Raw genomic sequence first — 14,570 nt, forward strand, 5'->3', positions numbered from 1 at the left:
AGGAGAATTGTATATATAGCTCGGTGTATGTTTGAGTCGTTGTGTTTTGAAGACAAGGAATAAATCTGGTATTTAACCAGACCTTTGAGATCCTAAAAGTGGATTTTGTGTGTACTTGATTTATAGTAGGCCTATTCAGCTTCATATCACCCAACCGTAACAATCGCTTATGAATTTTTCCGGAATGCCATGTCTTGCAAATATCGATTTTAGTTTGCAAATCACATCTTTAGCAGTCTTGTTGCATAGCGTAACAACCTCCGGATACTTTGAATAATAGTCCACAACGATTAAGTGATCATTACCAGCGTAATGAAAAATATCAGTGCTGACCTTATTAAACGGTTCCTTGGGCAACTCATGCGGAATCATTGGCTAACGCTGGTTCTTCCTTTTGAATTTTGCGCATGCAGAACATTTTGATATCAGGGACTCAATATCAGGCCAGTACAACAGCTCTCTGGCCCTGACCTTCGACTTCTCCATGCCCAAATGACCATCATGAATACGATTAAGCATGAACTCTCGTTGGGTAGCAGATACTATCAATTTGTGACCCATAAACAAAAGTCTGTCGTGCTCGTAGATTTCATCGGCCAGAACTTTCTTATTTCAACTGGTACTAGCTTTCGACGATTGGGCCAGCCAATATGCCACTGTTTAGATAGTTGCTGTAAAGTATCATCTGACACAGTGGCTTGTCGGGTTTCCTCTATTCTAGGTTTGCTCATGCTCAATAGCTCATCCACTGAATGGACATGGTACTGCAACATCTAATGCTGCGGTTCTTCCACGCTATCTGGTACTGCTCTACTTACCACGTCTGCAATATACATTTCTTTTCCAGGAACGTACGTAACATCAATGACATCGGACTCGCTTTATGAATTGGCTTTCGAGTGATTGACTCGAGTGGCTTGTGGTCGGATTGAACCGTCACCTTGCGTCCGTAAACATAATGATTGAATTTGTCGAGCGAACAACAGATAGTTAACATTTCTTTCTTGATTTGAAAATAATTTTTCTTGGCTGACGTTAGCGTTCGTGAACTATAGCATGGCTGTCTTGCATTAAAACACTCTGGAGTCCAAACGAAGATGCGTCGCACTGAATCACAACATCTTTGTGCGGATCAAAGTATTTCAGCAAGGCTTAGAGCTTAACAAACTTCTTAGGTGACTCAGCGACTCTTAATGACGCGCTTCCCACGACCATAGGACCTCCTTCTGGAGTAACTCTCTCATTGGAGCACTGATTGTTGACATGTTCGGAATGAACGGCGCCAAGTAATTAATCATTCCCATTAAACGTGGCAAGTCAGACTTATTAGTGAGTGTAGGCATAAATAGTTTTCACTTTGGAATTATCAGGTTTAATGCCATCTCTAAGTATACTACTAAGACTACTGGACTTACGTTCTTTAAGTTTCTTATCCTTTATTAAATTTCACATTTTCATGTTTAGCACTTTCCATAACTTTAACTATTACAGAGTCATGAAGAGCTTCATTATCATCAGTAGCAATTATCATATCATCTGAGATTACAAACACGTTCTCAAGATCACCAAATATCTGTTCATTACGTTTCTGAACAACTTCACTTGCACATTTTATTATTATTATTTTATTTAGCCATCATTTGAAAATGATATCTGGCCATCTCATAGGTGCAATGTCTATTCAATGTTGTGTCTTCTCACCCTATTTACATACCATACCATACTTTACCTATTTACAGGTAAGTTAAGATTTAAGTTTAAGACTATCTCCTTTTAGACCATATTTAAATGTGTGCATCCAATAGTGGTCCCGCCGCAATTGCATTCATACAAACAAACAGTTACTAGTTATACCAAAATATTTTTTTCCCCCTTTTTTTCCCCCCAAACTTTTGATTCCTTCTTAGTAACAGACTTCCATTAATTTTGTTTTAATACCTGTCTTTCTTCTAGCTTTTTGTTTTCTTTACGTTTCTTTTCATTTCTTTTCTTTCTTATCTTATTCCTTTCTTTTCCTTTCTTTTCGTTTCCTTTCGTTTTCTTTCTAATCTTTCTTTCATTTTCCTTTTATATTCTTTCTTTTCCTTTCTTTACTTTTTCTTTCTTTTCGTTTCCTTTACATTCTTTTCTTTCTTTTCTTTTCTTTCCTTTTCGTTTTCTTTCTATTCATTCCTTACCATTTTTTTAAATCTTTCTTCACTTTTTCCTTTTCCACCCTCTTCCCTTTCTTTTCATTCTATTCATGTCCTTCTTTCTTTTGTTTACCTTTCATTTTCTTTTTTTTTTAAATTCTGTTCATGTCCTTCTTTCTTTTGTTTACCTTTCATTACCTTTCTTTTCAAATCACTGATTTTTCATTTCCTTGTTTCTTTCATGTTCTTTCTCTTGCTTACCTTTCTTTTCCTTTCCATCCTTTCTTTCTTTTTCTTTCCTTTTTTTCCTTTATTCTTTTTTTTTTCTTTCTTACATTTCTTTTTGACTGTGTGCATTTATTTTATTTTGATTCCGCCACATATTTGCATTCTAATGAAAGCTATGGCTATAAAAGAAAGTACAACCGTAGAAGGAAAAGCCAAGAATGTAAAACAATGAAATAAGATGAAAAGAAAGAAGGAAAATAAAAATAGAATGAAAACGAAAGATAATAAAAATAGAATGAAAACAAAAGGATATTATCGTTTTCATTCTATTTTTATTTTCCTTCTTTCTTTTCATCTTATTTCATTGTTTTAAATTCTTGGCTTTTCCTTCTACGGTTGTACTTTCTTTTATAGCCAGAGCTTTCATTAGAATGCAAGTATGTGGCAGAATCAAAATAAAATAAATGCACACAGTCAAACACATGTCTTAGGAGACCTAAAATGAGTGTAATTATAGAGCCTATTAATTTAATATTTTAGTGATAGAAAATTGTATTAGAATGTCATTCAAAACATTGCTTCAGAAACTGATTCTTAGGTTTTGAGCTATGTAAGATGGCATTTTCTACAATTGAATTTATTTTCCTTCCTTTCTTAGTATTTTTGGTTGTATGAAATATTATCATCTTGCGTGGGTTATTATTTTTCCTTCTGACTACATGTGCAACCCATGTATTTTGCTGCTCAATGTGAAATTCTGTAATAGATAGTGTTATATTATGTAGTCGTTTATTAGTGATACAGAGTCCCATTGTATGTCATCGTCAGAGCCATCACCTTGTACACTACAAATCCAAATGGTAAAGGATTAAATGAATATCTACCAAATGGTGTGTTAAAAGTACACAATTTACTACTTGACTCAGTCAATGGCATTAATATACCAGTATGCATCTTTCATGTCAATATGGGTAAATAATTTCTTTCCCGATAATTTACTCAACACATCCTCAGTAGTTGTAATGATGCTCTCTCTTAATTACTCTATTTAAACCCTTAGGATCGACACAAAGTCTCAGAGAGCCATTTTTCTTTTCCACAACAACAAGACTACTCACCCAATCAGTGGGCTTGTCAGTTTTAGAAATTACACCTTGTTGCTCATATCATCGAGCTTATCCTTAAGTTTTTCATTAACACTTAGGGGAACCCTCCTCGGCGGATGTACAACAGGGATAGCACCATCCTTTAATTGAATTTCATAGGGCTTTCCCAAACATCCAAGGCCTTCAAAGTTATCAGAGTACGGTGACAATAGGTGTCAAATGTAATGGAATCAACATATTACAACATATTATTCCCAATTCACTAGGTGACCTAGGCCAAGAATGGGGGGGTTTTAAATATCGGTGATAAAGAACTCATGTATGCCTGATTGTGTTCCATCACATCGTGAAATTTTCAGATTGACAACACCACAGTGTGTTAATTTTTGTATTAATCGCCATCTTATTGAACAGACCCCTCGGCATACAGTTAATACAGAGCTTTCACATCTACGACGGACGGACTCAAGAACGTTAATCTGACAAGAAAATCGATCTGCGCATGCACGACCCTCACATCTGCTCATTCATCACGAACAGTTTTTGGCCAATTTATCATCCGTCGAGAATCACAGACCGACGAACTCAAGCAGCCAATCAGTGCTCTTTTGTGAGAGAGAACGAAACTTCAACCGCTCGCGTAACGATTTTTTTGTGCTGAGAACCACTGCCAGGCCTCAATCATTTGAACATTTTAAGATGGTGAGTTAAAGTACAACTAATTCTGTGCATTATTTATGTTGTATTTAATTTTTAGACATGATTATACTTTTCTCTGAAAATCTTATTCCAATATTTTTGGAGGCTAACCCAAGCTAGGATAGCTACCTAGGCTAGGCCTAGGCCCTACCTATGCTCTCAATTCAAGCCTAGCCTAGGCTAGGCCTAGCCTAGAGTAGGCTGGGGGTGGTGGCCTGCCTAGGCTGGGCATCAACATTTTAATTCAGAAGTTGATTACCTCCATTTGGTGGTTGAGGCAGTCATGTTAGAAAAAGGATTTATAAAGTCGCCTAAATGCCACAAAAGTTGCAGAATTATTGGGCAAGCAGAGCTAGGAGGAAGAATTCTGTTCACCCTTATAGAAATTTCAAGCAACAGTAGCCTAGGCTTAGGCCCTTTAGGCCTAAATTGAAACAAAATTGTCCTGCTAGTCTAGGCCTAGCCCAGTATTTATTGCCTTCAAAATACTGCTTTCATTAAATAAATATATATATACAATCTACTTTGAAAAATAAAAATTCCTGACTTACGTACGATAAATAAAACTGATTTAAATGTATTCTTTGCATGGTGCTGTCATGTACAGTATTGTCAGTGTATATTTATGATCAGTATTATCTCAATTAAAATTTATGTATTTTTTTTTACTTGCAGACAGATGAATTTTACTTTACTTATTTTATTTATTTTTTAATATCACATTATTTAAGTTTTTAATACATTCCTGCCTGCTAATTGATAAATCTGTCCCAAAAGGACAAGGCAAAGGTTCATGTAGGCCTAGACTATAAACTAAATGTAAGAATATTGAGCTTTCGTTATATTATAATAACATCATAAATTAGGCTATGCCTAGGCCTAATAAATAATAAAATGTCAATAAAATAAAATAAAAAGTACAGACGCATAGGCCCGCAACCCTAGGCTAGGCTAGAAGTAGAAGAAGAGAAGTAGGGCCTAGGCTAGACCTAGTTACAAACCTGAAGTACAGTAGCTATTACATTCATCATCATTAAATCTGTCAATATTAAAACAGTATCTCCCATACTGAAAATTAGGATTGGTGGGTTTGTTGATGTCAAACAACAAAAGACACTCTTCAATATTTATAACTTCAAAAATGTACCCTGCAACAATAGCGTCCCGTACACTAAGAAGACTCGCCATGTTTACAAAAGAGGATGTCTAGTGTCAGCTTAAATGACGTCACTCATTACCATTCGTTGGTCATTGAAATGAAGTAGCAAAACTGCGAATGATCAAACAGCGGACAAGTATCAAGTACGGGCACAGTTCATTGCTTTCAGTCGTACAGTACATCCGTGCTGCTGATGCGAAAGCTCACTAATATTAGCACCAGTATCCATCTTTACACTGATATCCTGAACATCATTAACACATATTTTAACCCACCAAGTATCAGAATTAGTGATATGGTTCTCAATACTGTCGATATAGAAACTACCGAACTTCAACGAGAAATCGTTGTTAACACTATCTTCATGAAATACTATGAATCTTTCCTCTATTATAATTAGACCTAGACTTAGAATTATACCTGGCTGGGCAAATTGAACTCCTACTGAAATGTCCCAAGCGGTTACATTTGTGACACCTTTCATTCCATGCTGGGCATTGACGCGGTGGATGTTTACGCATACAATATTCATAAATAACACGATCACCTTGGTTACGTTGGGACGAATTTGTTGGTTGCTTGCCAACATTGAATGGCGTACGAGTCTTGGGCCGCGTGCTAGTTGCTGCACATGATTTCTTGACTTCGTCAACATGGGGTTTTACCGTCATTAGCATAAGCTCTCGTTTTGAGCTTTCGTAGTTGGGCATTCGCTTGACTACCGTTTCCAATTTTGCGTTTCTGTCGTCCCCCATTACCTTAATCTTCATAGTGGGGTCTGAAATACTAAAGAACTTGTCTCTAAGAATCGCATCTACCTCTTGAAATTTACAATCATCGGCCATTGTTCTCAGATCATTTAAAAACTCGCCAAGGCCTTGCCCTTCAGGCCGCCGATAATTCCAAAATCTTTGCTCTCATGGCCATTACGGGGTCTTGCTTCTGGCAATAGTTCTCAAACAAATCTATAAATAACGTTCATAAACTTCTTTCGACTCACCCTCTGGATACGAGAAATTATTGTATATCTCCAGGCCTCGCTGCTCTAGTACAGTCAACGAAACTGTTATTTTTGTCTTGTCGCTTTTCTCGTGATTGCCTGTGGCTGTCATGAACAAATCAAAGCGCTGTCGCCAACGCTTCCACTGAGTAGAAATGCTCGGTCCATCGAAATCGAACTTTTCAGGAGTTTTGAACCTGAATGTACCCATGGTTAAATTATCTCCCACTTCTGACACCATATAAACTCTATGAACTGAGATATGCAACTATATTGCACATAGAAATAAAACACGACAGACCAGGTTGGAGATCAAGATGGAAACTAAACTTTATTCACCATGCAATGCATCATGGGATATAATAATACCAAATATGGAATACTGTATCATGCATATGTATTATGATCTACTTTGGTCTAGTATTATGATCTAATATTGATACGGATATGTGACAAGTGGTATATATATGTGGTATATAATTAGTAATTAAAATTAGTCTTTGTTTAGAATGGACAGAGACTAATTGATTTTGCTTTAGAAAACAGATTAATAATTGGAGGAACGATGTTTCAACATAAAAACATTCACAAAATTACTTGGTTCTCCCCAAATGGAAGAATTAAAAACCAGATTGACCACGTTTTAATAAACAAGAAATGGAGGACAACCTTACAGGAAACACGCTCATGCAGAGGAGCTGATGTTGGCAGTGATCACACTCTTGTCATAGCGAAACTAAAACTGAAACTAAGAAGAAACCAAATCAAAAGAGAAACATCATTATTTGATGTTAGCAGACTGAGGGATTCTGAAATGGCAAATAGATTTGCTGTCACTGTAAGTAATAGGTTTGAAGCACTCCAGAACATATCCGATGAAGAGGAAAGAAGGACAACCCAAGCTTTCATAGACATCAGTAAAGAATTGCTTGGACCCAAGAAAAGTGACAAAAAGGAATGGATCAGTGCAGATACCTGGCAGCTTATCGAAGAAAGACGACAACTTTAATAAAAAACAACTGTTAAATGGGAAAAAGACTGAAATACAACTAAGGGCTACCAACATAGAATACTCTAGAAAAGATAAAGAGGTGAAGAGAAGCACTGGAAAATATAAAAAGACCTATCTTGAAAATAAAGCACTTGATGCAGAGATTGCAGCTAAACAAGGAGACCTTAGAACACTATACAAAATAACAAAAGAGCTAGGAAACAACATGAAATCAAATACAACCAACATCAAAGACAAAGAAGGAAAAATAATAACCAATACAAATCAGCAAATTAAAAGATGGGCAGAATATTTTAGCGCAACCCTGAACAAGGAAAAGCCAAACATACATCCGGAACTAGATTTAGCTCAACCAAATGCATTTGAAATGAATACTGGGAGAATCACAAAATCAGAGATCATCAAAGCCATTAAGAAGATGAAAAGCAACAAGGCTCCAGGTTTTGATAAAGATGCACCTGAAATGCTAAAAGCAGATGCTGGCACAGCAGCCAACATATTACTCAATACATTTAACAAAGTTTGGAAGGAGGAACTTGTTCCGGACGCATGGAAATCTGGTGTCATCATTAAGCTGCCCAAAAAAGGAGACCTCTCTGAGTGCTCAAACTGGAGAGGCATTACACTACTTTCAAAAATTTCTTTCGAAATAATCTTTTGCCGTGTTATCTTGGAAAGGATGAAAACAGAATTAGAAAGAACTCTAAGAGAGGAACAAGCTGGCTTCAGAAAAAACAGATCATGTGCAGACCAAATCTTTACCTTATTAGAAACATAATTCAACAGTGTAATAAATGGAACACCCCACTTTATCTCAACTTCATCGATTTTAAAAGTGCATTTGACAGCATAACCCAAGATGCCCTATGGCAAATTGTAAGATGGTATGGTGTCCCTACAAAAGTCACAAACATACTTAAAAGCATGTATAATGGCTATCAATGTACAGTAAGACATGATGGAAGAAATTCAGAACGGTTCAATGTCTCATCAGGTGTAAGGCAAGGTTGCATTCTTTCACCTTTTCTCTTCCTGATTACTATTGATTGGGTCATGAGACCTAGCATGGACACACAGAGACAGGGAATCAAATGGGGTTTCATGGAAAGGCTTGACGATCTGGACTTTGCCGACGATATATGTCTCATGGCACACACCCATAAACATATAGGCTAGGCTAGAAGAGGTGTCTAAATGTGTTGGTCTACAAATAAACCAAAAGAAGACAAAAATCATGAAGATAAATACAAAAAAAGATGATCCAATTACAACTGGAAATGACAAAATTGATGAAGTGCAGGATTTTTCTTACCTTGGAAGCAATATGGCGCAAAATGGGAGTGTTGAAAGAGAAATACAAATTAGAATTGGAAAAGCTGGCACAGCCTTTAACATGTTAAAAAATATATGGAAGAAGAACATCACACTAAACACAAAAATGAAAATCTATAAGACTAATGTACGCACTGTTCTTCTGTATGGTGCAGAATCCTGGAACCTAACGCAAAAACTCTCATCACGCCTTCGAGGTTTTGAAGGAAAATTACTGAGAAAAATCGCTCGTATATTCTGGCCTGAAGTCATATCAAACAGAGAATTATGGAACAAGCTGAGCATCAATAATATTATTCTTGAAGTCAAAAGTAAAAGGTGGAATTGGTTAGGCCACATCCTCAGAATGGACAAAAAGAGACATTTAAAACGAGTTTAAAATTGGCAACCAGATGGAAAAATGAGTAGAGGAAGACCAAAATCAACATGGAGGAGTATGGTGGACCATGAAGTAGTGGAAAATAGAAAGACATTGAACGAGCTCAACTGGCTGGCACAAGACCGTCCCAGTTGAAGGACTTTTGTAGACGCCTTATGTGCACCAGTGCACGAAGAGGAGTAAGTAAGTAAGTTTGTTTAGTTAAGCATACAGTATGTAGAATATAATTAGTATTCAAAATTAGTTTTCGTTTTGTTAAGCATGCAGTATAAGTATATAATATTAGTTTTCGTTTTGTTACTGTAGTATATACTGTGATTTTTGTTCAGTATTTTCAGTTTCTTTTTTGTTGACCAAAAGCATGAATGATTGTAGCCTACAATACTACAGTATTAACCATTGTAAATATAGGGAAGATGAAGTGACATGAAAATAATTTCGACTTTCGACAATTTTTTGACTTAGGCACAGGCAGGTTTGACTGTTTTAAACTTTATTCTTAATGAAATCAAGTTATTTAATGTCTTTTTTGTTGTATTATGAGTAAAATGTATGTTTCATGCTTTTATATTGTTTTCAACCTGCATTTTCGTTTTTTTTTTCTAAACAACACATTCTTTGTGAAAAAACATTAGGTCGTGCCTCCTAAACTCTGGCTGTTTGGTTAATTTTTTTAGTGGGGTCATGGATGGGCAAAATGTGCATGGCTGTGATGACGTCAGATCGCCCAAACTTTTGTAGTGCATGACAACTTGCAGACAGGAACAAGCTCAGTGTAAACAGATTAATTTTTAATTAAACAGATTTATTAAAACAAATAAAAAACCCTCGTGGTTTTTTTTGACAGTCAAATATAAAAAATTGAAATTTTATTCTCTACAAATTTCTTTCGTAATTAGCGACATGTTTTTGAGGAATTTTTTGCAGACGTCCAACCTGTACTGTAGACCTAAAGAATCAGGAGACGGAAGAATTTGCAGGCGAAGGGCGGCCCAAACCCATCAATTAGTGAAAAGCGCCCTCAACATTGAAATATTCTGATAGCATCAATGTCTCTCGTGGTTTATAAACTGAATTTATAAGATACCTATCGGATTTTTATTCTTGTGGCCTAGTAATTTTACCTATTTTATCATGTAAATCCCATGTTTTTTAACTGGCGGTACGTTAAATGAGGCAAATCTAGGCCTAGCCTAGTTTAAAATTTTGAATTTCGGGAGAACTTGAACAAATTTGGGATCGAATCGGGAGGGTTGGAACCTTTGTTTTTGTACGACTTCGCAAAGTCTGGAGTTGGCATGGGTACGAGTTGGCATGCGTAAGAGTTAGCCGAAACCCATTAGGCCTACTACTTAGTACTACTAGGCATAGTAGTACTACACTAGATCTAGTAAGGAGTACTAATACTAACTAGTATGAAACAAGCCCACAATTATTCAGATTCAATATCGTCTTCTAAATTTATCATCTGTATCTGTATGGATACTGCACTGGACCTCAATGTTGAGTAAAGCGTGCAGGCAAAGATGGTATTGCAAATGTGGTGTAAGGAACAGATCATCACACCAGAGAGCCAGTTAAGCCACAATTGTTGATTTATTTTAGCACGATTTCATTTGAGTTTGCAAGAAACCCTAAAATGATCACTGCTAATCTCAATTGGCAGATGGCCAACAAGCTAACAATACCACACCACCACAACCACAAACTTCATCTGCTGTTGTGTAAATACCCACAGCATCTTGTCATGAGCATACTGTCTGGACGATTACCTTTTCTGCACCAGAACAGAACCATTCGTTTATCTTCGGTTTCCAGATATCCTTACGGTACATATAATCTTCTTTTTTTTCATTCAAAAAGCACCCCTTGAATTCCCATAAGCGCCCTGACTTTCATTTATTTCCATAAGCGCCCTCCTCAATTTCCATTGTCTTCATAAGCGCCCTATTTCTTCAAAAAGTTCAAATAATACTTTAAGTGCCCTGGTCGCTTTATTCGCGCGAGTACAGTGAAGATTTTTATACAGCAGGAATGAAATTTATAAATTCATGATCGTCGTCATCAAAACAATAACATCGGATGCTATTAGTATTAGCAGGGATAGTCTGGATTATGACCGGTTGAGTCGCCGACAAGTTGAGCCGCCGGTCAAGCGCGTCTCTCAGTGATTGTAGTGCGTTAATTGCAGCGTATTTCAATTAACTTATTCGTTCTTGGTACTGTTGTTTGAGATGTATTTCAGTTTATTTACTCAATTAATTCTATTTATTTAATACTCGGTTTTTGCACTGATTTATTAAATATTTTCGGGACATATTTCAATTTATTTACTTGTTCTTTCTATCGTTTTAATTTAAATTTTGCGAGTATTTGCTCAGTCAGCTTGCCAGATAGTTAAAAAAAAAACTCCATACATTCGAATCATTTATTATATACAAGTTTAACAAATAGTACAAAAATAAAAATATACAAATTACAAAACCATAGTAAATACTGAATAATTACATAGGCCTAACACATAAAAATTTATTGTTTATAGTCATCTGTCTAATTCAATCGGCTTGCCAGATAGTAAAAAAAAAAAAACTCCATACATTCTTTATATTTATTATATATAATGATATATAATAAATATAATTTAATTAAATAATTCAACAAAATAGTACAAATAACGAATAAGTTAATTGGAATACGCCGCAAACTAAACGTAAAAAATAATCAAGTTATTACATTTTTAATAGGATTTTGCATGAATAATAATAAATTTAAATGTGTTAGGCCTATGTTATTATACAATATTTACTATGGTTTTGTAATTTATATACTTTTCATTTTTGTACTATTTGTTAACTTGTATATAATAAATAATTTAACAAAATAGTACAAATAACGAATAAGTTAATTGAAATACGCCGCAAACCAAACATAAAAAATAATCACGTTATTATATTTTTAATACGATTTTGCATGACTATAAACAATAAATTTAAATGTGTTAGGCCTATGTTATTATACAGTATTTACTATGGTTTTATAATTTATATATTTTTATTTTTGTACTATTTGTTAAACTTATATATAATAAATAATTTAATTAAATAATTTAACAAAATAGTACAAATAACGAATAAGTTAATTGAAATACGGAGCAAACCAAACGTAAATAAACACATTTTTAATACGATTTTGCAATTATACAACTTCATTTATTTTTATAAAAATGTAGTAAGCCTACATAAAATTACATTTTTAATACGATTTTGCAATTATACAACTTCATATATTTTTATAAAAATGTAGTACATAAAATTATCAAAATTCTAATTTTCAATTACAAAATTATACATCACATCAACGACTGACAAGACTGTGGGATGAATATGTAGCTGGTATCCGGGGGGTTCATTCACTGATGACATCGGCAAGCCGACTACATTCTCTGAGAGACGCACTACATTTACTGAGAGACGCGCTTGACGTTCCATAGAAATTACCGGCGGCTCAACCGGTCATATCCCGATAGTCTCTGGTATAGTATTACAGTATTTGTGTTTGTGACAGAGCCGTAGATCGGCAACTACTATAAGTTGCAGTTAAATTCGAATTTGAAGTATTTCAAAAATTAAATTTCGTTTATTGATAGAAACTTGTAAGTATACATACTGTTTATAGTAAGATATATTTATAATTAGTATAAGTACAGGTACGAATACACGTGGGTACGATTTAACCAATGTAAGGCAGGGATGTCACCAGCTTTTTGAAGTGCCGGTCGGCGATCATTCTGCGTTTTCCCGGGGGTGGGGTGCCACCCCCTGTTTTCCCGGGGGTCTGGGGTCGCTGTATTCGTGAAAGCTCTTAAAAACCAAAAGGCCTAAGTAAATCGAGCAAGCCTAGGCCCAAGGCTAGCTGACGCAATTTTTTTTGGCTAGTCCCAGGTAGGCCTAGGCTAGGCCCAGGTAGGCCTAGGCCAGGCCCAGGTCAGAATTTGAGGAATGCAACAAAACAGATGAAGATGAGACTTACTGTAGGCCTAATTAAAATCAATAGTTGACATGCTTTGTTTTAGATTAAAGAATAATAATGAACAAATCCCGGCGACAAAGCGTCGATCCGACTGTACCCAGCCGCATTGTTTGCCGTAATTTCACATGTTTGACGATTACCACGATGAATGTGTATGTCACCAATTCATGTGCACTCATTTATTTATTTTTTGTCCATTTACACACATTATATATCAACTATAATTAAAAGTGAAAAACTTAAAATACAAAATGAAAACAAAGTAAAGAAATAAAACATAAATCAGGTTTCGTAAATTTTTAATAATCTTCCTGCCCCGGACCATGATCTCATAATAAAACACTTGAATGGTCACGATTTCAACTTTAATCTTTGAATGTGTACAGAGCAACCGTGTCATGCTAGCCCACGATGTTCGCTATGACTCAACTGGGCCTAGGCCTAGGCTGTTAAGTTAGCAATGAATAGCAGGGCAGTGCAGTATTTTGTTACAATTAACGTAACCACGGAAACATTTATTGTATTCTTATTGTCTTTTCTATCAATTTAGCTTGTCTATTGTGTTTAGGTAAACCATGGAGGTATAAAATATTTTTATACCTCCATGGGTAAATTATTTTGTTACAATTTGTAAACTGTTGAAATAATAGTGGTGGTCGGGAGCCTGTAAATCCTGGTCGGAAATGTTGAGTGCTGGACGGGCCCGTCCACCGCCGACCAGCGTGGTGACATCCCTGGTAAGGGACAAGTTTATCTACATTTGGGTACGAGTTGGAATGGGTACGAGTTAGCCGACACCCAAGGCGAGTCTAGTCTAGGCCCTAGCCTAGGCCTAGGTAGGCTAGTCCAGTAAAGTATCACCTTTCCCCTTCCATAAACTTAGTTGGTAATCAACGAAATTCACACCATATGTTATATATTTTATGGGAAGATTATTTCTACATATCAAACTTTAATACGCTATTTTTACCTACCTATTTCGCTGCGGACTGTTGATCATTGTTGATATACTGTAATCAGCTGTTATGTGTATTTTCAAACAGCGCCACCAACGCCTTGCAACTTTTCACAACTGCCAACAAAAAATTAAGAGTAACGTTCTGCCTGTATAAAAAATATAGACTAGAAAAAAAATCTGAAAAAAATGAGTTAGGGGGAGTGGAATGTTAGAAGCAATCCACATAGCCAGATATCCTAATTAACCCCTTCTGGTCACCCTAAGCCCTGTTGACACATGATTTTACTCCTTGTATACAAATGGCGGCCATTTTTCCAAAATGGCCGCCAAATTTATCTAAAATGTGCATAAAATTGAAACTAAATAAACTACAGATATGATTTTGGTGTCTAAACTCATAATTTCTAGACAGGCAACAATCTAGACATATAAAAACTACTGTCACTCAAGCCAGAATGGAACATAATTAAAAAATAGGTCTAAAAATAATCGCAAAATATGCTTACTTAAAATGTACATAAAATAAGAACGAGTAT

At 35.6% G+C, this 14,570-nt stretch overlaps 1 protein-coding gene across 1 annotated transcript in view; it reads right to left on the reverse strand.

Moving 5' to 3' along the window:
* The window catches only part of LOC117112809 (transmembrane protein 170A-like), a 26,631-nt gene extending 12,521 nt beyond the window's left edge, over nucleotides 1-14,110 (reverse strand). Inside the window, exon 1 of the mRNA XM_033255984.1 lies at nucleotides 14,051-14,110. The gene's annotated coding sequence lies outside the window, so the exon portion shown is untranslated. The remainder of the gene's footprint in view (nucleotides 1-14,050) is intronic.
* Nucleotides 14,111-14,570: the final 460 nt, after the last annotated feature.

The sequence above is a fragment of the Anneissia japonica genome, unplaced genomic scaffold (assembly GCF_011630105.1).
Source record: "Anneissia japonica isolate Jap-2015-1 unplaced genomic scaffold, ASM1163010v1 scaffold172582_len1462937_cov174, whole genome shotgun sequence".
Taxonomy (NCBI): Eukaryota; Metazoa; Echinodermata; class Crinoidea; order Comatulida; family Comatulidae; genus Anneissia; species Anneissia japonica.